Here is a 27,158-nt window from a genome sequence, read left to right as displayed (position 1 = left end):
ACTTATCACCCCTCAATACCTATCTATCAAGCCTAATTCCTCACCCATAATCATTTATCCCACCCTCTTCTACTCTCACACCTCATACATCACTCTTCATCTCTCATTGCTCATCTTTTGCTCCACATTCTTTTCATTTTCACCCCTCTCTTGTTTATCTCTCACTGCAGATGTCTTATCCCTTCAATCTTCATCTCCCTTTCCTCAAGTCTCATTCTTTCCTCATTGTTCTTCATTCCTCGCATACTTTCCATAACTCCTCATTTCTCATTTTTCATTCCTCATTCTTCACCCTGCATCCTTCACTTCTCATCTTTCCTTCCTCATTGCTCACGCTCAGTCTTTCTTTCCTGTGCATATTCCTTTTCCCTCACTCTTAATATTTTTCACTGCTCTACCTCAACCCTCGGTCATCATTCTTACACTTCATTCTTTACCCATCTTTTCTCACTGCTGGTCCTACACTTCTCCTCTCTTACTCTTCATCCTTCACTCCTCACTCATTACATACCTCTGTCTTAATCTCACACTCACCACGTTTACTCTCATCTCCTACTCCTCATTCCTCACTTTTCTCTCCTCACCCTTTATCTTTGGTGTTGTGCTTTCATTCTCCAGTCTTCATTTCTCAACCTTCACTCCTAATCACTCATCCCTCACTTTCCATCTTTCACTACTCATCTCTTGCTCCTCAATCCTCATGCAGCACTCATTATCTCTCCCTTCTTACTCTTCATGCCTTCCCCTCAGTCCTCATACCTCTCTGGAGAGCTCTAATAAGAGCAAACCATGTGTCAGGTGCTCATTTTATGATTGCAGGTTGGCTTGGATAATATTTCTCCAATTCAAAGCTGTGACACAGTGCCTGGAGTGGTAAAAGGATTTTGTTATTTTGTAGCTTGGCACGAATGGAACAAGGTAAATCTATGTATAAAGACTTTGCTGAAAAAATGTCGAAAGACTTTGGTCATGATTACGATCTTGGAGGATTGGATACTCTATCACAAACATGATGGAGATCCCGTCCGCTGTATTACAAGTTCCAGAACTTGTAAAATGGCGGGTGGGATATCCATCATATTTGTGAAAGAGTATCCCATCCGCCGAGGTTGTAATCAGACCCTTTGTCACCTTCTACGTCGGTGCATATGGAACTGTATAAACCTATGCTTAAAAACATTGCTAGAAAAATGGACATTTGAGGTGAGCAGATTCAGAGTGTCAGTGCTGTTGTAGGGTGCTCCATAGTAAGGATCTGCTCTCTACCTAAGCTTGGGAACTACCCAGAGTTCCCTACTTCTTTTTTTGTATAATTTATGTGGCACTTGAATACTGACACAATAAAGATATATACATATGTCTGTGTGTGCACATACTGATACTGTATATATATATATATATATATATATATATATATATATATTTGTGTGTGTCTTTTTATTTTTTAAGAGGGAACCCCCTTTTTTATTCCATACCTCCCTTTAGCCACTCCTAAAACCACTTCCTAAACCCTAAAATTGCTCTTACCTCTCTTTGCCGGTGCCCACCCCTGAACTAAAAAATGATCCTTCCCTTCCTTTACCTATACCCACCTTTAAACCCTAAAATCATCCTTACCTCCCTTTACCTCTACATGCACAGAAAAAAAAATGTTATGTACAAAAATGCTTACCTGCCTGATAAAGTACTGTGTGACAAATGTAGAAATACTTACCTGCGTTATAAATAATTGCATGTAATGGATGCCTCATAGAGGCTGGCTCCTTGTTTTTTTTTATTTTCAATGTGTGGTATAATAGTTTTAGTTAGTTCATTTTAGTCAGAATCATATTCTTCCAGAATATGTAATATTAATTTCGATATGTGATATTAATTTTAAAGCAACTCAACATATGTTCAATGCACACTATATTAATTTATACAGTCATAATCATATAAACATGTCATGTGTTCATTTCAATATGTGTTTTATTCATTTCAAAGATTGTTACATTTAGTTTCATATTCATTTAAAAAAGTCTGATATTTATGTTAATGAATGTCATATTAATTTTGATGTGGACCATATTAATATCACCAGATGTCATATTCCTTTCGATGAATTCCATATTCATTTCAATGGATGTCATATTCACCTTAACACATGTCGTAATAATTTTAACATCAGTCATATCCATTCAAACATATGTCATGTGCATTTTAATTTATCCAATATTCATTTTGATGTGAATGATATTAATTCCAAATCATAACACATTTTTACAAGATTCATTTTTATTTCAGAATTGGTCTTATTCATTTTAAGGCATGTCGAATTAATTTCAGTGGGGCTCATATTAATTTTAGTGCATGTCATACATTAATCTGAAGATGTGCCATATTCCTTTCAATGGATATTTCATTCATATTAACATGTTCATATTCATTTTACCATGAATTATATCCATTGCAACACGTATCATATCCATCATGTCAACGAGTATCATATTACTTCAAGGCAAGCCATATTCATTTTGATTAATGTCATGTTCATTTAAAAGTTACTCATATTCATTTTAAAACATGTCAATTTAATTTCATGGAACCTCATATTCATTTCATTTCAACTCATCTCATATTCATTTTAACATGTGTTATATTCCTTTAAATCAATTTTACATTTAATTCAATGGATGTCATATTCATATTAACACTTGTTATAATAATTTTAAGATGCAATCTATCCATTTGAACTTATGTCATATTCATTTGAATATGTATCATATTAATTTCAATGCATTCCAGATTGATTTTGATTGAGAATTTCAACTTTGGTCGTACTCATTTAAAGGCATGTCAAATTCAATTCAATTGAGCCCAGCACAAGACATATTCAATTTAAATTATCTCCTATTCTTTTCTGTTTATCTCATATTCATTGCAATCTGGGTAATAATTAATTCAACACAATTCATATTAATTGCAACATGTGTAGTGTTAATTTCAGCGTATGTTATATTATTTACAATGTGCATTATATTCTTTTCAGACTATAATATATTCATTTCAGTACTTTATATTCATCTCAATCTGTCATTTTCATTTTCAAATATGTCATATTCTTCTTGGCACATGCCAATCATTTCAAGAAATGTCTCATTCTTTTTGATGAATATTGTAATAGTTTCAGTGATTGCTATATTGTTTACAGTAACAGACATATTTATTTCAGTACGATTTATATATATTCAGTATATCTCTTATACAATTCGGAGTGTTTGTTATTCATATTAATCACTAAGTAGCAGATTCACCCTGCCAGGTTTCATATCTGTTTTGGTTCAAGTAAGATTCACTCTGCCAGGTATCATATTTATTTTGACACTTTCATTCTGGTGTGTGCCATATTCATTTTGCAGCACACTATGCATTTCAGGAGGAACCCATATATGGAGAGCTGTAATTTTGACATGAAAGGTTTCCCATAGAGTTTCTCTGTGGATAATGGCATAGCGAAGGAAAAGTACATTAAGGGGGGTGTATTCACAAAGGTGAAGGCAGTTGTAAACACATTCTTACAACTTTAATTTAAGCCTGTCCGGGATTCAGTGAGTATGGTGTTCTTTGCACCAGTAAGTCCGACTCAAGGGGTAGAAAGTAGTGTGCCAAGGAGTTGTGTGCCTTGAAAGTTTGTGAATACCAACAAACAAGTTGGTCTGCATTCACAAATACTTCTCCACCTTTGAAACACAGGAAAGAATTGCACGTTTAGGGCAGCCGCATAGTAATGTAACTCCCTTTATAGGGTGGATAGTGGAAGAGAACACTCCCATATTTTCTGCAGGTTTTGGAGAAGGGCATATCCACAGGTAAAAATGTTTAATTTGTGGGGAAAAAAACTAAGAAATAATGTGTATACAAACTGTGTCAAGCACAGCTTTCTGTGTGATTTCCTGGGTATGCTTACGAATTCCAGAAAGTAATAAAACTACACTTGCACATAGGTTTCAATCTGCAAGTGCAGATTTATGAGGTTTCTTTTTGATTGGGGCCTGTTTCCCAGGAAGCGTATAAGCAGAACCCTTTTTCTGATTAATTTATACCACAGCTATTGTCACTTAACTCATGATATATATGCAAATGCCTACACAAAAATCCTCCCAAAGTATGTGAAGTTGCAAAGCCTTCCATGGACCTTTGTAAAGATTGAACAATTTTGCACACCGCTCCTCGGATTATTCAGAACTAGGCCCAAGTGCAGGTAATTGCCTATCATGCCTGCCCAAAATTACAATTACTAAAGGATCTAAGGAAGGGTTCTGCAATGTTGGTCCTGGAGAGCCACTTCCTTGCCAGATTTTTAGCATATCCACATTTAGAAAAAAGATGTTTCAGAAATCTACATGTTTCTAAATGTGGATATGCTAAAAATCTGGCATGGACCCAGCTCTCCAGGACCGACTTTACAGAACTCTGATCTAGGGGATCAAATACCTTTGTAGGTCCTGGACAGCAGGTGATCTCCTCTAGGTTAATCCTAAAGCAAATATTTCCACTGGATAGAGCAGTGTTGTCGGGTAACCCAAGCGGTCTGCAAAACCCTACTCAGGGGGTGATGTGAAGTTCATAAGGCCAGATTTTATCTTGAGCAGGCTGAGACTCCATTTTCTCTATTTTTGCAGAATCATTGAATTATCTGTCTTTGACACAGATGTCATTGGTTCTTATCTTTCCAAGACCTGTGAAAGTGTCAAGCCATTCAGACAATGACATCACTAAGACACTTGATTCACAGACAATAACCTCTCCTGAACAATGACTTAGAACTCCTAATGCAACATCAATCTAGGACTTACATTTTGTTATTTCTATTTAAAGGTCAAATAATAATAACACAAAACATTTAATCTGAATTAACGCTGTGAGAAATTGGGTTGTTGGTTAAGTGGGGTGTTCACCCCACTCAAGGAACACCCACAATCGCTGTCAGGGTGAACCACACATCTCACTAAACTAACCTGTACAGTAATAAAGCGAAAAGACAACAGAAGAAAAATCTGACACAAATTTACAAAAACAGAGTAAATATTTATAAATTATTTGACACCAAAATGACAAAAGTCCGGTCAGTAGAACCTATGTTATGAAGTAAATTTTAGGGTAATAACAAGTCCCCAAAAGGTAAAAGCACCAACTGCAGAAATCTAGGCACTCAAAACTGGTTCAAAGTGGAAAAATGCAACTGATGGCGATGCAGCTCGGGTTGAATACAAGAAGTGTTTTAGGCTTAGTCAGCGCTTTCCCTCATTCTTAGATGAAATTTCCAGAAAAATATCCAAGAAGGTAACAAAGCTACAGAATAAGAATGATGGGTCATCTCTGTCAGGGTGCTGCTGGAAGAAGTTAAGCCAAAGATTTCCTCTTTCTGACTAATTCTCTTTTTTGGAAGTCAAAAACCTCCAGCGATAAATAGCTGCAAACTGTAGCTGACGACGGCTCCAATGATGCTGGATACCCTTTCTGCAAAGGACCCCTGAATAGGATTTGCTGCTGTGGAGCAGAACGTAACTTGAGATGCCGCAAAGTCAGGGCACCTGGTGATACATCTTGGGTGGATTGATGAGCAGGTAGGTCACAAACCCTATTGGTTCTCAGCACTTTTTAGACAAAAATGTTTTGTACCACATTTTGGATTTTGGCTATCTGGGCACATTTAGCACCATATCTAAGGATCCAGGACTGGAGAGGCACCACTTGGAGGGTTAGGGCTCACTAAGGCTGGGTCCAGGTATGGGTTGAAGATAGTTGGAGCTATTTCTATCCCTGAGTCTCTCATCAGGAAGCCAGCCAACTAGTCCTTGGAGTCACTCCGGTAGTCCTGGGTTCAAGCTGTGGAAAAGGGTTCAAGCAGCATGGAAGGCCTCTGAGGATTCAAAGCTGGCTTCAGGCAGTAGAGCAGTCCTTTGAGGTGCAGCACAGCAATCTTCTGAAGTACACAAAAGGCCACAGCAGCAGGCAGGCCTCTGAGAGTCTTTTCACAGTCCAAAAAGTGAACAGAAGAGTCTGAGGGCCCTTTTTGTCATACCAGGTGACTTCTTTGAATTAGGAGACACTTCTAGAGAATTCCCTATGAAGTGCTTAGAGTTTTCTGCCTTTCCTGTTCTAGCTCCAGCCTAATTGCATGAACAGTGAGGTAGTGTTAAGTACTTAGTGTGAAGGCCGGGAACAAGCTATTGACTTGTAAGTGTGGCTGTACCTGCCTCTACCCTACTATCCTGCTACTGATGGCTCAACCAGAAACACCTAATTCCTCCATTGTGTGGCTGTCAAGGAGGAATAAATCAATTCCATCTGCCAGCTACACCTAGTCATGTGACACAGTAACAAGGTGCAGGCACAAAATAGCTAGGGCAGAAACAATATCAAGTTTCTGAAGGTGACATTTTAAAAATTGTAACTTAAAATGCAACTTTACCATTAAAGAAGATTTTAAATTATAACTTCGTAAACACCAAACATGAATGTAATACCTGCTCATAATCAAAAGCTAGCACTTATTAAATATAATCAGGCAAGTAAATGTTATCCTATGGGAGAGGTGGGCCTCTCAGTAGTAAAAACAATTTAATAGTATTTCACTACTAGGACCTGTAAAACATAAATGTACATTCTAATCTTTTACATACAATGAACGCTGCCCCATGGGCTACCTAGGGCCTACTTTGGGGGTGACGTATATAATAAATTGTGAGATTAAGACTTGGCAAGGGGGTTATTTTGCCAAGTCAAATTGGCAGTTTAAAACTGCATTCAAGAAAGTTTGTAATCAGTTAGAGAGAATCTGGCTTGAATCATATCTTAAAGGTGACAAGCTTACTTATAAAAATGCTCTAAGAGAGTATCAGAAACACTGTCGACAAGCGAAGGCCGCTCACTTTATAGAGAAAATGACAGAAACCATGAATTGTCCTAAGACACTCTATAAAGTGGTAAAGTCGCTTGCAGATTTGTCCAAACTAACCCCTAACATCTCCCTTTCTCAACTACAATGTGATGAGATTTTGGACTTTTTTTTCAATAAAGTTGAGGCTTTTAAGAGCACCTTTTTATCTACAATAAAGGCACATTAACCTACTGGTACCCCAAGTGCTAGGACTTTAGTAACAAATTTTGAGCCTATGCACTTATCTTTTGTGCAGCTTGCTTTATCGACCTTTAAATCTGGCTACCCTTTAGATCTGTCCCCCCCAGACAAAACATAGAGCCAATTGTCCACCTTATAAATCATTCCCTACTTATTGGGGAAGTTCATAGTTGCTGGAAAACAGCTTTAGTTACCCCTCTGCTGAAAAAATCTAATGCTGATTCCCGGATATGGTCCAATAATAGGCCCATATCCCTGTTATCCATATTTTCAAAACTGTTAGATAAACATGTGACTCTGTAATTAACACGGCTCATCGAACAGAATGATCTACTCCATTCCTCTCAGTCCGGCTTTCATGCAGGTTACAGTACTGGATCTACATTGCTTGGGGTCACTAAATTCCTGAGATATAAATTAGATGGCGGAGGGGCAGCTGCACTCCTGTTTTTGGACTTGAGTGCGGCATTCAACACTGTCAACCATGATATATTACTTAGGAGACTCAATGGTTTGGGTATATGGGTAAGGTGCTCGCGTGGATTGAATCTTTTTTGGAGGACTGTTTCTTTCAAGTCCACTTGAACCAATGCAGATCTAGACTATGTGCTCTCATGTCAGGGGTGCCTCAAGGTTCCATTTTGAGCCCTTTTTAATCTTTATGTGAGGCCACTGGCTAACATTGTTGAGGGTTTTGGCCTTACTCTCTTTTCCTACGCAGATGATACCCAAATTGTGGTTTCTCTGTCATCAAAGGACCAGTCAACCGTGGCTGCACTCCCTCTTTGTCTTCAGCAAGTGGCAGATTGGATGTCCGCAAACTTCTTGAAGTTGAATGGTGATAAGACCGAATTACTGCTGGTCGGTAAATCCTCTATACCACGGGCGTCTACCTTTGGCCAGTATCCTTGGGTGCTCCTCCGCTCCCTGTCCCATCGATAAAAAGCCTGGGAGTGGGGTTAGATCAGGAGCTGTCAATGAAGCATCAGATAACCAAGGTGGCTGCCTCCCGTTTGGAATTTTGAAATGCCTAAAAAAAATTATTTACTGTATTCCATTTACAGCCCAGCGTACCGTAATCCAAGCCTTAATTATGTCAAGGCTGGATTACGGAAATGTTCTTTTTCTTGGAGTAACAAAAACCTTATTAAAATGTGTGCAAATAGTACAGAACACTGTGGCGTGCCTTTTGCTTCACCCACCACAATTTACTAGATCAGCCATCTTATTAAAATCCCTCCATTGTTTGCCTGTGGATAGACTGCGCCTTCTTATTTGAGCTCTGAAGGTACCTATTATTTTCTTATGCACACTCTCAGATCAAGCTATCAGAATCTAGCTGTTGTCCCTAGAACTTGGAGGGTTCGCCAAGGCGGTCGTTCTTTCCGTGTTCTGGGACCTAAACTTTGGAACAAAGTTCAGTTATATTTGAAAGATTGTAACTCCCTTTTGGAGTTCTGCAAACTGCTGAAAACTTGTCTGTTTAAGCATTCAAGAATATATCTCTTGGAGGCCTGGTTGACGATTACGTAACCTTAGTTAGCGATGGGAAACCTGATTGGTAGGCATGCGCTTTATAAATTGCATAATCAAGCAATCAATCATGGGAGAGCAGGGCCATGTTGTAAGGGGGTACTCAAGTGAGTGGTACAATGAGTACTACAGGCTCACAAGTAGCATTTAATTTACAGTCCCTGGGTATATGTTATACCACTTTACTAGGTACTTACAAGTAAATTAAATATACCAATCGGTTATAAGCCAGTTTTACCATGTTTTAGGGAGTGACCACCAGCATTTTAGCTCTAGTTAGTAGTGGTAAAGTGCACAGAATCCTGAGGCCAGCAAAAACAAATCCTGATAAATAGAAAGGTGAAGCCAAGTGTTTGGTGGAAGAGCACCCTCAGGCTGACAGGTCTAAAATATGAGTTTTTACCTTATTCGTTTATAAGAATGCACCAAGACTAGAATCTTGATGCACAAAGGTTTTGTCAATCATTCCTAAGGTTATGTCAGAAATTATAATCTTAGATAAGATATAGTAGAAAAAGTATCTCAAATTAGCCACTCAGGAGAAGAGGTCCTTCGCCCCAGATCATCACACAAGATGCTTCAAAAGCTTCAAAAAGAAGATCTTGTCTGCTAGATTGCTGTGATGCTGTCACAACTTATTCCTGTCTGAAAGCTATTCCTTGCAGAGAGAAGCTACAGCTGATATGTATTTTTCTCTCCAGGGAAGACTGGATCCTGATTACTGATTACAGCATTTTGATATAAACAGTTATGCAGTTGGTTGGTACTCTAGATGCAAGTTACACTGCTCCATGCTCTCCTAGTTTAGCAAACATAAGTAGATTTTAGGGTGTTAGGTTGCTAGATGACATTTTAACTATGGTGGACATGCTCATTTAATTCTTGTAACATACATTTGTGCTGTTTTAAAAGTATTCTGTGTGGTTCTTTTATGTGTATTAAGCAATTGCAGACAGTTGAAATAAATAAAGAATGAAGAGAAAGAATTGGACAATAAGACTCCAGTGAAAAAAAAGAAAGTAGCAGGAGTTTTTAGGAAACATGCTAACACAGGCATGGATACTCCTGTAAAACAAGACTTGGGTGAGAACGCTTTCTGACAGCACTGCAGAAGTCACAAAAGTGCACCATACTCTCCAGACATTTCTTGCAGCGAGTTCAACTGAGAGGTTCAAAAGCATTGAGACTCCAGATAAGTATTTAAATTCTCCTCATAGGGGTTACAATCTAGAGATACAGACTGAAGGGTATAAACCATGCACCATTAAAGCACTCTTCTTGCTGCATTTATCTGAAGAGTATGACATCATACTAGCTGAAGAGGGAAGTGCCCCGGGAGAGGAAATAGTAAGGGTACCTCTTTTTCCCTTAGTACCTGAAGATATCAGGGAAATGTACACCATCAAAGGGCTCTTAAAGAGGCTCCAGCCTAACATAGAAGTCTAGTGTGGTGGAATCAACACTCTGTTCCACGTGTTATTCTTTCATGTGTTGAAACTCAAGTGCAGGCTCAATAGCATTTAAAGCCAGAAGAAAATCACCATATAAAAGCATTATTAGATCAATTGCAACATTAGGGCATAATAGCGCCGGTCTTACATCAATGGACACACATTTTTCCTGTTGCTAAACCACATGGATCCTACTGGATCACTGGTGGTGATTTAGATGTACACCTAACTAGGGTGGTCAAGATTGTATCACTATTAACATCACGCGGATACACGTTAAACTTAAAGAAATCAAAGATTGTGTACTTTAAGGTAAGCTCAGATACAGGTTATCCAGTGAGGTCAAAGATTTGGCTTCTGATTTCCTTCAGAAATGTGCAGATTTGCAGCTTCCTGATGTGCTGGGGTAGTTTTAATACATGTTGGGATTCCTTAAATTTTGACAACCTTATTTGCCTGACTTGCTGAGTGAGAGAAGCCCTTGCGTGACTTGATTTCTCCTACATTTTGGGCCAAACAGCGGGTGAACAAATACATTGATATCTTCCTTGCTCTGCAAGCAGACATGCTAGAGGCAGAATATATTTACCAATTAGGGACAGTAAGTCCAACAGGGTATACTTATGTGACCTACAGTGAGGGACAGACAGTTCCTATACCATGCAAGCCTCACTTGTACTCTCCAGCCAAAGCATGTTTTGCTTCCTTTGAAAAAGTTCTTGCAGCTGTGGAGACAGTTATCTTGAAAGACCACCCATTGGTGCAGGGGAAATTATACTACTAAGATGGGTGCAATGGGCTTCTTGATTAGGTGCAGTGCTTGTAAAGGTTCAGGATGATACTATGCTTTGTACACAAGCTTTTCTCCAAGATGAACAGAAGGTTCCTCCAACTCCAACAGCTTCAACCATTGTTTATTTTCAGAGCATATTTCATATGGATGGCTCTGCTCAACCAGAGGTAGGAACAAGATATAGGTACTCTGCATCCTGTGTGACAGTGCAAGGTGTAGTGAACGATGGTGAATTCCAGCCGCAGCGCACCCACACTAAATTTTTAAGTGGCAGCATTGAGCAACATGCAGAAATTCATGCCCTGGTACTTGCATTACAGAAAGCTTATCCGTTAGTTCGAACACTAGAAGTATCCAATTCATCCTTCTATGTTTATGTGTACAATATTGAGTTGAAACATTGGCACTTTAATGTGTTCAAGGATTCAAAGAGGAAATCTATTAAGAATAAACAGCTCTGGGGGGAGGTAGCTGCCTTAAAAGATTAGCTTCCACTAAATCCATGTGAGGCACACTTTGGGACATCAGCGTGATGGGTTTTCATGCCAAAGGGAAGTGTGCAGCTGACTTAGCTGCTACAGCTGGAAAGCAGACTGTCAGAGTAGCAGTAGTAACCAGACTTCAGAAGAAGATGGACACAGATATTTTAACAGCAATACATGCAACCACACAAAGTAGAAAGCCTCTTGTGGGCTTTTCTCCTAAATATTCCTACACCCTTTGTTCAGACAACTATCCTGTGGTACCTATACCAAGAGTGAGAGAGAGGATCATTTCTAATAAGCTATCTGGATTAGACTTAATCGAGAAAGAACCTGGGGGATTGGCGCCAGCCATTGATTGTATTCATGAAACCGTAGCAATGCTACATCAATGCTACTAGTGTCCTTTTTTGTATAAACTGACTAGAGGTTATATTAGACAATACATTGTTTGCCAACAGTGCAAACCTTCAACTGTTAGAAGACCCTTACCAACTCCTCTCACAGTCTCCAATACCTTGATCAAGAAGATTTATTTGGACCATATTGGCGCATTAGATTCTATTAACCAAATTAATTCATCTATTTGATTTATATGGGTGTGGCCACAAACAAATGTAAGTTCCTGAGCAGTCATGATGGATTTGCAATGTCTGGTAGCGGTAAGATCAGTTTATTCATTCCATTCAGATAATGGTCCTGGGTTCACTTACAGGGATGCTATGTTTGAAATTGGAGTTTGTGTGCAGTTCAGCAATTTGTTTTGAGCTCAGTGGATTAGTTGAGCATGCTAATGGCATGATTTAACAAACCTTGACTGCTGGGATACTAAGCTCAGATCATATTTGGGACCATAATCTGTATGGAGTCCAGAGATCAGTGAATAATTTGTATAGTTGAGTATTGGGGGATGCACCTCATACGAGTTACTCTTTGGAGTAGCCATGTATGTGCCTGGTCTAGATAATCCTAGGAAGGTGATGGACGAATAATAATTTGACCTCCAAAACATTTTAATGTCTTCTACATGGTCCAAGAGGTCAGAAACAGGCTAGTTTGATCCTTTGTGTGCTGTCACCTGTGAAGAGAAGGTTGCAATGGCTGCTGATGGGTGGATCCCCAAAGTGAAAGATCCATTACATACAAGCTTTTTTATCCACCCTACAGACCAACCATTACAGTCCTTGGGGTAAGTGGCAAACAAGTTGTCTCCTTTATCTGTTTCAAAGAGAAACAGACATGTGTCCACTAACCATGTGAAGAAGCACTATGTAGCTGATTCTGCACAGCTGACTAGTGGTGAGTCCAAGAAGCTCTCCCTATTCTGAATGAAACATACCTTGAAGGGATCAGTAAAATTACTAAATTGACTTCTTATCCAGAAATATTTGAGCATACTGCATCCGAAACGTTATACAGAGCAATGGATTGCATAGATGAATCTGATGCTGTCATCATTACAGTTGCAAATATTCGCAACACCAGGGTTTATTATGAACCACTACAAGAGCTAACATCTATCAATATCATGCCTTTTCAATAAACTATGAGAATGAATCTGAACTTAACACAGAGGACTTTTTACCTCACTCAACAGTCAGTTACACCCTAGACTTCATTTGTTTTGTGCAGTCACGTGATACCACCTTGGTCCTTTGTTTGGATAATTATTGGAGTGTTTCTTTTCGTTTTGAGGCTTACAACAATGCTTGTTATTCTACTGCTACTGAATGGACATTTTGGCCCTGAAAAAACAATTGTGCAACCTGTGGTTTGGGAACTGCAACCTCATCTTATATCCCACAGAGCTCAACAAGATCTCTATGCTGTAAACATCACACCATATCCTGTGCCTGAGAGCATAGCCAGTGAAAGATTCCTTATCAAATCATGTGACCGACTTAGACATTGCAATTGCCAGATGTGTTCAAAGTTTCAATGACTGGTGTGATTATTCCTGGCTCTATTTTAGATGACTGGGATACAGAGAATATAAAACAAATTATGTCTGTTTTAGAGGCATATAGCACCTTGAACAACGAAGATCCTTATTTAAATACTTTGAATTATAAAAAGAGATATATTGCTTTCATCATTATGCACACTACTACATACATAGAATTAATTACCCTAGGGAAATATACAACTAAACATGATGGGAGCATTGCGAGGTTCCACCTCTTAGCAGCTATCAAAATTTCTAACAGAAATGTTGCTTTTTTCATGGGATGGGATTAGGTCACATCCCTATCCCTTAGAATTTTATATATCACAAAGTCCACAACACTTTGTATTAAAAATGTAACCACGGCTACCATATTGATTCATTCGGAATAATTTGGTTATCCAAGCATATGAGTATTGAAAAGAAAATGTTAATGAGAAAAGCATTTGGGGAACAACATTTTGGCAAATTCAAGGCCAAGGCAAGGATGCTTTATTTTGAGCATGCATTATGCCTAAAGAAATTATTTTTCTGAATAAATCCATTCAACAGACTGCCTGTCTGGGATTTGGAACCATGAAAGACCTTCAATATTAAAAGCAAATTTAACCATGTTTAATAACAGCAATCACAAATGGACATTTCCGATTTTGAAATAAATGATAAGATCCAAAACTGAACTGATAATTCTTCTTGGTTCCCCTCTGAAGATTTAGCCGTATGTCCATAGGATTGTAATACCTGCATGCTTTGTTTTCTTTTCAGCCCCTATGTTCATAAAGCTAATCGCCCTGATCCGCAAAATAGCTCACATACATTGTAGTCATTGCCACATGTAATGTGGGCAAGCTGTGCCAATAAAGGTTAGCACATTCCAGTCTTTCAGCTGTGAAAGAACAATTTACCGTAATTAAAGAAAACATGGATTTTTTCGATTTTATCTAGGACCGCGCCCCACTATAACTATACAGTTTATAGCAACAGGAATGTATGCCATTTATAATGCATAGAATTAAATCAAACCTTCAAACAATTTTAAAGTTATCGAGTATGGCATGCACACATTTTCTAATAAAGTGTATTCATTAAACCACATCTTCTCAAAGGAGACTTGGGTCTGTTATAACATGGTCAGGCTCAGTTAAAAGTTATAATATATTTAAATTGGGCCTTATTAACCCTTAGATACATGAATGCCCCTTAGCAACTGCTGATGAGACTGCCATTTTTTAGATTAATAATTTGACACTGACACAGTTAACAATGACAAAAAATAATCCACATATACTTTATTGAGTGTTGAACACATGGAAAAACAACCATTTTCAGTTAGTGAACATCTACCTGTTATATGGCTGATACATGGTATTATTTTGCTAGCTATTAAAACCTTGCATTTTCATAACTGCCAAAAAATAAATCTTTAGGTTGGTATGAAACAATGCGCAATTCACATCTTTTCCATTCAGGGAAGTTTCCTTTTTTCTTACATGAGCCTAAATGAAGATGACCCCTGTTTATCAGCACCTCCAGCTGCAGAAATCCTCTAGGTCACTCTCTTCTGTGTGGTACAATCTCTTTCCATGGAATGTGCAGTGCTTTGATGCCAATGTTAAGTTGTGTTGTATCCGTTACTCCTACTTTAGCCATCCCACGCATAATGAACTGCTAAATGATCGTTCTTATGTAATGTTAGTCAACATTACTTCTTGTTGTGCGTTGAAACCTGGCCAATTTTATGTGATTACATGTTATTGTAAGGAGTGAAAGTGGGCTTCTCAACATACCACTGCATCCTAAATATCTGTTTAAGGAATGCTAGTAACTCTGAACACTGATGCTACTTTAAGTTTATATTGGGTGGGTCCTGCTTGGCTAAAATAACTAATCTTTCATATTCAACCGCTGGTGCATTGAACTAGGTTTACTTGTGTCACCCATGAAAACAAACCTTGTAGAGTCTTATTTTATGCAACAGGGGATCTGCAACTTGTTAGAAAGTTAAATAACGCCAGCAGTTTAATAAAGTGTATAGAAATAAATAAGCAAAATGTAAAATTGACCATTTTAAAATGTTCTGTAAATGTGAAGGAATTTGAAATTGGGGGTTTCTTTAGATCCTCCTTAGTATCCTCAGATTGAATAATGGCAGCAGTGCAAACGAATCAAACTGAATATAATATGGATGTTGAGCGGCCTCAATTGAATTTACACAATCTCCAAACTTCTGAGTAAACATTTGTTATATGTGTGAATTAAATAAAATGTTTCATTATTTTATGTATTTCTTCGATGAATGCTTGTTTCTGTGCATTGTTTTGTGGTTCAGATCATCAAAGTTTGTTAGGCCTGGGACCCTGGCTTCCAGTAATGACTCGGTGGGGTTCCCTGGATTCCAAAAATAATGTAGTGGGGGTCCCCAGGTTCCAGTAATGATTAAGTGGTGGTTCACAGAATTCCAAATATTTAGAACCACTGGCTTAGAGACACTCAAGTACTCCCCTGGTCTTTCCCCCTGTCTGAAAGTTGTACAGGTCAATAGAGGGATCACTTCTGTTACTCAGGATTTCTTGCCCTACAGACAGCATTTTTTTCAAGTTGCTTTGGGCTAACAGTTCTAATATAAAAATCCAGAAGTATTTATTTTTCTTCTGCCAGTTGAGGAATTCAAAGTTCTAGGGTTGTGTGACAATTCCACAGTCAGAATGAATAGTCATTGAAATCGTATTCTTCATTAAACTGTGCAATTAATATTGTCTTCGGGTTAAATAGGCTTAGTGCAATTTTCCCACAAACCACTACTCGCTCAAACTCTCACTTTGTAGATATTTTTCATAGCAAATTAAATGAGAAAATCGGTATTTTCATCTGTATTTGCGCACCAAAATTCGTATAAATAATCACAAATGTATTTTTCAGTTTCGACACGAAAAGACATGAAAAGATATAACTTGTTTAGCAGTCATTTTGTGCGTTAAGTATACCAGCATTTTTTGCCCTGGAACAACGTAACATTTTTAGAATTTTGCCTTATATATGTGCAGAAAACCAACATATTTCAGAGCAAAGTTTTAAAAAGTATTTAAAATAAAAAGGTTTTATTTTTTCAGCAGTTGAAAACGTGAAAATCATCCAGAATTTATTTATAAATGATTGTTATATTCATTGTGCACTTCTGACATTTTTGAGTGCTGCATATAACTGATGTTGTTACTACCTTGTTTAATGGAATGCAGTTTACAGACCTCCGAAGGATAGGCGACTAAGTTGTAGTTGCTGAATTTCAAAGTGGTATTCTACCAAAGCATTGTGATTCTTATATCGATCTGCACTTACATTGGCGCCATAATATCAACTGCCAACAATATCGTAAATGTAAGTTGATATGATGTTAAGAACAGGGGCATAGTTTCGGGGGGTGGTGTTTGGGGTGTTACGCCGCGTTAATAAATATATTATTTAACAAATAGTTGTGTATAGGAGCTTTCAGTCGGGTATGCCTGGCATTTTTAAATACTCACTCAGACACTCATGCGCACGCACACACACCCATCTCTATTTTGTAGGTCTTAAAAATATTTATTTTACAAAACACTGTGTTTTAAGAACCCTCTCACAATCCGTACTCTCTTCCCTTTCCACTGGTCCTAAACGTCCCCCTCATGTCCGCATGTCTGTCGGAAAATCTGAAACTCACACCTCCAAAGTCTTACTGACCAAGCTACACCCCTGGTTAAGAATAGTACATCGATGCTTCCCAATAATTGCTTAGATTCACATTGTGCTGGTAGTCAATATTCTGGAGCATGTATAAGTGCAGGGCCAAAGTACTCATTTCAATATTTGGACATAAAACCTCAAAGTTGTTATCTCTAACTTGCAGCAATTAACAAGAGCAACCATTAACTCACACTCGACAGCTGGATATCTTTTTTGGGTTTCACCTGTTTTGGGGGAAATTACCTCTTGAGGATTCATTATTTTTCAAATTTGCTTTCATGCAGGGAGGATGTGCATTTCAAAAGTTGGTTACCATTTTTAGAATGTTCATAGTTTTGCCCTCTCATTGATTAATAAGTTGGAAAGGAAAGTAAAAAATAACTTCATCGCAAATATATCCACATTTTTTAATGTTTACAGTTAGCATGTGTCGGACCCAAATAGTGACTTAATAATTTTCAAAACATAAGTGAGATTTTAAGCGCTACGAGGCCGTTGGCAGTTAGGCGCTATATAAACCTCTATAACATAACATAACATTAGGTAGAAATTCAGACCATTCATTGCTGTGCTAAAAATATGAAACTAACTTGATGTCAGACGGGACCCTGAGTGGAAAATCAACGTTGATAGAAAAAAAAGATTTTGATGTTTATCATCTCAGCCTGAGTCATGGGAGACCTTTTAAATATTTTGCCCATAGCCTGTGGTTACCCATCCCAGAACTCACAGTCAAATATTCCATCCTTCCTTGAAATCCAGTAGAAACACCTCCTGCCATTCTGTCCATCCTAATCAGGCCTCAGGCGTTCTATCTGGTATGCTTCCATCTTCAGCCACCTCCCTCAAGCCGTCACTAACTCTTAGGGACTGATATAAGAGCCCCTAGCGCCTCCCTACGCCACATTAGCATCATTTTTTTTACGCTAATGTGGCCTAACCAGGCCAAAATCACTGCACCAAATTTACAAAGTGGCACAGAGCAGGCGTTAAAAGGAGGCATGCCATTGTTTTCAATGGGCCTCTATGGGCTTTGCAGGATTAGCATCAACATTTTTTACGCTAATCCTTAATGCTCCGAACTAGCGTCAAAAAATTTGATGCTAGTTCCACTAATTACCGCCATGGAGCACCGTTTCTTAGATACGGCGGACACATAGTTGCTTTAGGGGGGCGCTAAGGGGCTAAAAAAAAGTGGTGCTGTACTGGGTGCTGCGCCACTTTTCTTAAATCAGGGCCTTAATCTTTTTTTAACCATAGCAGTTTTTGGGGTTTTCAGAACACATATAAAGCTTGGCAGGTTCATCATTACATCAAGACTTTGAAGGTAATGTTTAAGTACAAGACAGCTTAGAATCGTTGAAGAGTCAAAACACTATTTGGTTATTCCCATAACTGTGCAGTTTGTGTTTTGGTCAGAGTGTCATGGTAACAGTAAATTCAAACAGGAAGATTAAACCATACCCTCCAACCCTCATCCCTACTCAGCTTCACAGTGTACTACCACACCCGGGAGGAACTTGGTCAGTAACATTAGAAGGTATTAACTTCAAATTTACCAACAATCATGCTGGCATATCATGGTAAAATACATTATTTAAGAAGCAGAGCATGAAGGGGCATAGGGGCAGTGGGAAGGGATAGCAGTGCGGATTGTTAGGGTTAAATAAACGACAATATCTTGTCAAATAGCTAACAGTTTTAAGAACTTCAAAACAAAGCGGAGAGAGACAGTGTGTGTGTATGTTTTTGCCTGTGTGCGCATTTAAAAGTCCTAGTAGAAATCCGACAGTCACCTCACCATACCAGACTGAAAGCATCTGTACCTAACTATTTACTAGAGAATACATTTATTAGGGGGTGTAACACTTCAAGCAGCCCCACTGAAGTTACTGTCTGACCATGTCTCTGAGGAACCTAGTTTACAGTACGCTAAAAGTGTTAATTTAAGTGATTGTATTTCCTTGATGCATGAAGTCATCTTTCTGGCAAAGGGAGATGAATTGTCCAAGGTAGGTAGATGCATCTTCGAATTTCAAGTCAAATAGTTCATCATGTTACTTTAAAGATAAAAGATGGGTAGTGTTATATTAATAGCAAGTTTAAGTTTTAAAATCTCGGAGAAAGAGCTGCTGATGAAATACTATGTAATACATGTTATTAGTGGGCCCCAAACTACATAAAAGTTAACTTTCCTGTCTGACAAACCTATATACGGTTTTTCCATACTCAGAAGTCTCCACAAGTGTGCCTCCAAGGGTGTTATTAGGGGATAGTACAATTTCCTCAAGAGAGAGGCTACAGTTGTTAGGCGGCACCCAGACAGTGCCATAGCATGCTCTATTAGCCCTGGCTTGGAATTACAGTGTTGGATATCTCACCCCAGAAGAACAATTTCGATTGTCAGGTAGCCCTGAATGTTCCATTGGTCATCCATGACTGTGGTCTAGAGTTGAGTGATCTGAGAGCAATTCCACCACATATGCTTCATATTCCCTAATGAGTCACATCTCCTGCAGCACTTATGGTTCACCTGGGGTTAGAACCTGTGCAGTATGGCAAGAGAGCAATACCTATCAAATACAAGGTTATGGTGGTCTACCCTACCTAGGATGCTAAATACACTTTGGTGTAGATCAGTTCATACTTTTTGGCATATTGTTAATGAAAGCTGGGCTCCAATGTTGCCCTCTCATCTGCTATGCCGGTGGTCTTTGTCTTCTGGTTGCGCCTTCATCAGATGGGAATATGTCTGTGAGAGAACAGCTCTTGAGCCTGTCACTTGTCGGCTGCCCTGGATGAAGCGCCAGGGCTGGGTATAGTGAAACCTCTCCTCCCACCCAAATCCCTGTTTACATTCTTCAAAAGAGTTAGTTTCCCTGCGTGAATAGGTCTGCTATTATTAGACAGTCACCTTCTCGCCATGTGGAGCAGGGCCTGGGACACGGCTAGTGCAATTTATCTTTTAATATATGGATAAGACGGCTTCTTGTCGCAATTCCTCTCAGCCCTTCTCTCTCACACCTGCCATGAGTGTACTACTGCCATGCCCTGTTAGAGAGAGGGCTTGACACTGTGAATTCGGAGCTCTGGCAAACAGACAGAACAGAGACTAACGTTATCTGATCCCTGGTGTTATATAGACACAGCACATTTGTTAGTGGTTTATAAAATGTAAAACTGTCCTCTTATAGGATGTTCTCCTAGTAAAAATTCTTCCAGTATGGCAGCATTTTCCTTGTGGGAAAATGACTCATACAATTGGGCTGTGAACCTTTACTGGGTGCAGATACATTTAAAAGGTGTTGCGCACTCTCATGCTATAAGTTTGTGAGTATTCACAATGTTTGCAGGTTCCCATTCTATTTTTTTTAACATATTTCCCCCCTACCAAGGGCTGGAGTAAGTTACTTTTTCAGGGATAGAAAGCAATCTATAACTCTTGGGCTCAAGCCTTCCTTCTGAAGTCCATGGCCGGGGCTACAAATGTCGGGACTGCCAAATGATAGTCTTGATTACATTAAATGACTCTTTTATTAACCACGAGACACTCGCGGCCCTTTTAAGTCACTTTTGCAGGGTTTTTTTCATCCCTGCTTTCTTCCCATGTCACTGGAAAAAAAAGTGTCTGTCCACAAAGTTGAATGCTAGTATGCTCCACCTGCAACCACTGGCTCAAATTAAGCATTGAGGAAAGGGTAAAGCACACAGCCACAACTGGTAAATGACTTTATTATTTTATTATTCTGGTGAAGAACTTAAGAAAGTTAGGGTGCGGATACACTTATGTATTTAATGCACCTTTGCTGAAATGTACCCTTTTTAGTTTTCCATATCCAGAAATGCACATGCAATTGAAAAGCCCTGAAAAGCTGTTATAGTGCAGACTCCCAGACGAAAACCTGTATCTATGTAGTATTGGTAAAACAGTCAGAAATGCACACAACATAGAACTGTAAGCCTATGTGAGGCTTACAACTTCCTTTTTGAAATCAGGGCATAAGTGGAAATTTGAAATCCAGGTGATCACTTAAAACCCTCTACATTAAAACACCTATGTGGCTTTTGTTCTGTATATTGCAAATGGTGCACAGTTTTTTATTTGGCTTGATCAGATCTGAATCCCTGCAGTACCAGTTAATATTGATTACCCCTGTACTGTTTAGCTGTAGTTCTTTTTTCTTCATAAAGGTAGACAGCTACTTCACCTTGAAACAAATTATTGAACAATTCTAACGATAAATAATCTTTGTTTTTAAGGAATTTTGGAGTCCCTTGCTGGAATGTGTATGTTGCACTGGTATCACAAATAAAACTGTGGTCAACGGCGGATAACTGTCAACAAGGAGGGGAAAAGTGCTTATATACAGTAAGTTAAATTCATTTTATGTACAAAGTGATTGTTAATTGTTAATGTATAGAGTTGTAATTTATAACACATGATAATTATTCAGTATGGCTTGCATAGTTTACTTTATTTCAGAGGTGTTACTTTAGAAAATGAAACCTAGAAAGATATACAGTTTCAAATAATTAAATCATTTGTTAGTTTTCGCTATAATTACACTAATAAAAACGAAGAAAGAGATTTAATCAATTAATTATAGCTTCTCAACTATTTTATTTTCAAATTTCGAATCGAGGAAATATTTTGAAATGCCAGTATTGATGATAATGCAGTTATATATTTCAATGTAAACTGGCCAGTTTCTTTTTTTTAGATTTAATGTTAGCATCAAAATGAAAGGTCCCCATTAGCAAACCAGATATCTCAAAAAAGGCCCACATTTGCAAATCAGGACAGTTTTGAACTTGTAAAAACACGCTTTACTGGAATTTGTCAAGAAATGGGATACTGTATGCATTTGTGTTTGATGGAGGCACTAGTTGTGGCAATATCAGGGAAATCAACAGTAAAAGCTGGCTCAAAAATTGAAAAAAATGGCCCATACACTGAACTGTGAGACCAGCTTATTGGGCACTGACTGATTGTCCTTCAGGAGGCCAGTCTGACCATGGGAGTTAGTAAGAGGAGGAAAATAAGCGTGCTTGATGCTATAGTGACCAATAGACCAACAGGGGATGCCAATAACAGACCAAGAACATAGATTTATATACCAAATACTTCCAGGACACTAAGGGCTACATGTACAAACATTTGGAACTGCGATATCCTGATTGCGATTTCATGTGAATTGCAATTAGGAAATCGCAATTCCAAATCTAAGAAACGCCATTGAGTTTCTTTTGCGATTCCCGGTGGGTCGCAAATACACTTACCTCATTAATATTAATGAAGTAGGCCGCAATTTGTGACCCACTGGGAATCCCCAAAATCACAGGGATGGTGGTCTGCTGCGGTCAGCAGACCACCATGTCTGTGATTGCTTTTAAATAAAGCAATATTTTTTTTTAAACGCAGCCCGCTTTCCTTAAAGGAAAATGGGATGCATTTAAAAAGAAAAAAAATGAAACGTTTCAGTTTAACTTTTTAAGAGTAGGCAGTGGTCCGAGGGACCACTGCTAGCTCTTAACAAATGTTTTTGCATGCATTCACAAAAGGGAAGGGGTCCCTCCCCCTTTGCGAATGGTTTAACACCAATTTGAAATTGGTGCTAACTGCGATTGTTTTGTGACTGCATTCACAGCTCGGCTCGTTGCGGCTTAGGCGAATTTAGAACGTAGTTTGCAGAGGCTGCCCTTGACTTTGAAATCCAACTTTATGGACAGAAGCATGGGGCCTTGCAAGTCTCTGCCCATAACATGGACTTTACAATCAATAGCATTTGCCTCTAAAGGGGCACATTAACCCAGTGACTTAAGTCTCTGGTCTTTGTCTGCTGTCCTGTTGGCCAGCCTGATCTTTGGCAATGCACTTTACACACTTGGCATGCTGACACACTGCAGATGTCAGCTAGTGTGAGCTGGTAAACCGATGGGACTGCAGCAAAACCTGGAGTGGATCCTGAAAGCAATTCATTTAAGTAAGCAAGATGACCCTTTCTACAGACTGCACAGCCAAGACCAGCATATATTCAGGCAGCAGGGGTTAACCAGACTGCACATCAGCTAAAATGTGTCTTCACTTCTGAGGCCTTCATTTAGAGAAGGATGAAACTTCCTTTCACCACAGAAGGAAAGAGATATGACTCATTCTAGAAACTGAGTCTACCCATTCAGACCATCGTTTCACATAAAATCTCTGGGATCAATAACATAAATAAGTCCTGCTGCGTTTCCTCACCACTTCATTGCAAGCCTGGTGAACACTGCTTCCCCCAGATTGGCTAAAACATCTCGCATCCTTGTGTATGCTCTCCTATACAGTCAGGGACTACCATTTGTTGCACAGCCCAATGCACAAAACCCACTTTCCAGAACTAATAACATATTGTGTAGCACTCTATGCTTTTTAAATACAAATGCAAGGCACAAACTGCCTCCTCCCATGCTCTGGGGCCGCCTGTGTTTCTCAGCTCCTGAGGAATACACTGTTTCAAACTTTATTTAAGCCAGAAGATAACCCACGAGCTCAAACAACGTCTGCTCCTTTTTGTGATGCATAACACAGAATACACTTGTGCCCCAATGTAAGAGAGAATTAATTGAAGGATTGATGGTGCTTTTCACAGTGGTACAGTGAGAATTGTTTAAAAAAAAAAAAATAGCCAAAGACAATGTAGGGTGCAGGTCTGTGGAAGTTTGACCTCCCATGGAGGATTACGTGCAGGGTTTACGAGATGTTCAATGGTGTAGCGTGTTGGATTACTTCAAGTGCACAACCCCTACAGAATGGTGCCACAGTGATTGTGTGATGTCATCAAAGTTGTCATTTGAGATGTCATCAATGATTTCATCAATGTTGCAACTTACCATGTCATGAGTGATGTAATATGGGAGGTTATAACCAATGCATTGTAGTGGCACAAGTTAGAGTTAGCTTAGTGAACTATAACTGGTAAACTAAAGTGTTTTTTGGTTTTTAAACTTTAGTTTTTATATTATTACAACACCTTCTTAGAACATTTTTTAACATGTGTTTCTTTTAGTGAATTTATAGGGTTTTTAATGTGAGCTAAAATCTTAATACCTTATGTAACTATAATCTCACTTTAACCTTTGTGTTTTTCAGTGAATCCCTATATATATATATATATATATATATATATATATATATATATATATATATATACACACACACACACACACACACAAACACACATCAGGTTATTTTTTCTGGAAGGATTTTTGAAATGTTGAGGATTTGAAGAGGAAAGCTATAGCACAGTCCAGGAGTAGTAATTCAGCAACACCATTTTGATCGACTTTGTTTATAGGTCATCCCAAATTATAATTAGGGCAGATTTGGTCTCTCTCCCTGAGTGGAATGCTGTTTGCCAGACTGAGAGAAGTTTATTTTCTTCTATAAATGATGACATCTGCCAAAAGGTTGTTATTTCCATAGTTTTCCCAAGGAATGACACTTTCAAAATTGGTCTGCAGCTTTTGTGGTTTTGAGGGTCGACACTGTTGTTGAAAATATTTCTGACTGGGATCGATGCCGATGTTGAGGGAAGGTTCTTTTTGAAAATGTGTGAAGGAAAGGGTTCTGAAGGAGAATTAGCTGGACTGCTGGCTTTAAGTAGGTCTTCAAATTATAAGCTTGTTTTTCTTTGAAGGCTGATACAGATGGAGGTTGGGTGTCTGCTGTGATTGTATTTATTGTATGGAATGGTATGAGTTGATTTTCTTGTTAGATAAGAATCAAGTATATCTTCTTTGCTTAGATATGTGTTGGCAGTTTTATTACAGATGCTTTGTGAAAATGGGGTGGTTTTGACAGCTCTCTGGATTGTGAAAACTTAATAACATTTGATGGAGTTGCTAAACTGGGTATTTGGCATTGTCAATCCTGCTTCTATATTGGAATTATTTGGCCTTCTCTATGTATGATTTGTACAAACTGTTGTCTCTGTGCAGAAACATTTTGTCTTGAAGGTTCTTTAATGAGAGTTGGCTTTAATGTTTTCAGCTCTACATTCATCCAGGGGCATTCCTCTTTCTTTTGCCTTGTTCTAAATTGTTTGTGGAATTCATATGTTGGAGGCTGAGGACAAACACTCACTCTGAGTTTATTGTTTCCAGTTGAGTAATTATTGTTAGGAGTGATTCAAATCCTGCATGTTTAGTCTGTTTCACCATTTAGTGGGTCATAGTGGGTTGAAGGGCTGGACGTGATATTTCTTGGAAATTACTATTTTTTGTGTGGTGTTCCCCCAGATTATTTCCTTCTTTTGTAGGATTCATTTTTGTTGGACTTTGCACATTTTGGCCCTCATTACAACCCTGGCGGTTAATGATAAAGCGGCGGTAATACCGCCAACAAGCCGGTGGTAAAAAACCCTGGAATTTTGACCACGGCGGAAACCACCAACACAGACAGCCACTTTAACACAACGAAACAAGCACCGTGGCGGTAACCGCCAACAGCCAGGCTGAAGACAAGGTTCCGCTCTGTATTTCAAGAGGCATATCCGCCACCTTTACCGGGGTGGTACCAACGACAACAAAAGCACAGCGGAAACAGATCTCAGAAGTCAAAGAACTCACCTCTGGACACTCAGTGAACAACCACGCCACCAGGGAGCCCGAACTGCAGATCTTCCCCATGCTGGTCTACCTCCTCCTACACCAGGAATACCAATGCCGGCGACGACGACCACGGTGAGTACTGCCGCCTAGCACACAGGGAAGGGGGTAGGAAAAAGAGAGTGACACACACACGCAATATGCAATACCCCAACAACATACACACACACAGATGCAACAACATTACACATCCACCCCGTACCCCTCAGGAATAATGCAAGGACAAAAGGAAGTGATTAAAGTGAGTATAATAAGATAAAAATCCAGAAAAACATCCTCAAAATGTAAAACAGTATTTAGATATATACAAATTGAGGGACACTGCCCAGTCCATAATGTCCGTGGGCGACAGGGCCACATCACAAAGGCCAAGGCCCCATCTTACTCCTGCATCAACACAGAGAGAACACTGCTGGGGCATCAGGTGGAAAATACACAGGCACCTCAGGGGGACGGGGAATGAGGGGGAACCTCAGCTGGAAGATGGTACAACAGCATTTGTGGTTTGCCCACTGGTTCTGGAGGGGGCCTTGTGCCTAGTGTGCTTCACCCTGGCAAGGATGCGGTGAGTGGATGGCTTCTTCCACTGGTTCTGAAGGGGGCCTTGTGCCTAGTGTGCTTCATCCTGGCAAGGAGGGGGTGAGTGGATAGCTTATTCCACTGGTTCTGGAGGGGGCCTTGTGCCCAGTGTGCTTCATCCTGGCAAAGATGCAGTGAGTGGATGGCTTTTTCCACTGGTTCTGGAGGGGGCCTTGTGCCCTGTGATGCAGATCTTTGGGAGTGCAAGGTCATAGTCTCTCACCCGGGTGTCATACCGACAGGATTTGCAGTGGGCAGGATGCATTACACTCCAAGGAGGTAGGACTACAGAACATCCGGTGGCGGCGACGGCTGCACAGTAGTGGCAGTACCGGTGCTGGTGTTGGTACTGCCAGTGGTGGGGGGAGGCTCCAGCCCTTCTCCTGCAGCCTCGGACAGCTGCCCACTGGGGCTGCTGCTGCTGGCAGTGGTGCTGGTGGCGGTGCTGGTGACAGAGCAGGTGGCAGTGCAGGTGGCGGTGCTGGCAGTGGTGCTAGTGTCTGTGCTGCCAGTGGTGGGGGAGGCTCCAGCCCTTTCCCTGCAGCCTCGGACGGCTGCCGACTGGGGCTGCTGCTGCTGGCAGTGGTGCTGGTGGCGGTGCAGGTCACGTGCTGATGGCGGTGCAGGTGGCAATGCTGGCAGTGGTGGGTGGAGGCTCCAACCCTTCCCCTGCAGCCTCGGACGGCTGAAGTGCCATGGTTGGTGTTGGGGGCTCAGATTCTGTCACAGCACCAGACCTCCTGTCCCTCCTGCCTGCAGGGGCAGGCCCTTTGCCCTTGCCCTTGCCGTCTGATGGTGCCTCCTTGCCATCTGGTGGTGCCTCCTTGCCCTTGCGGTCTGGTGGTGCCTCCTTTCCCTTGCCGTCTGGTGGTGCCTCCGTGCC

The sequence above is a fragment of the Pleurodeles waltl genome, chromosome 10, assembly GCF_031143425.1.
Source record: "Pleurodeles waltl isolate 20211129_DDA chromosome 10, aPleWal1.hap1.20221129, whole genome shotgun sequence".
Classification (NCBI taxonomy): Eukaryota; Metazoa; Chordata; class Amphibia; order Caudata; family Salamandridae; genus Pleurodeles; species Pleurodeles waltl.
The sequence above is the reverse complement of the archived record's forward strand: the minus strand, read 5'-3'. Positions refer to the sequence as shown.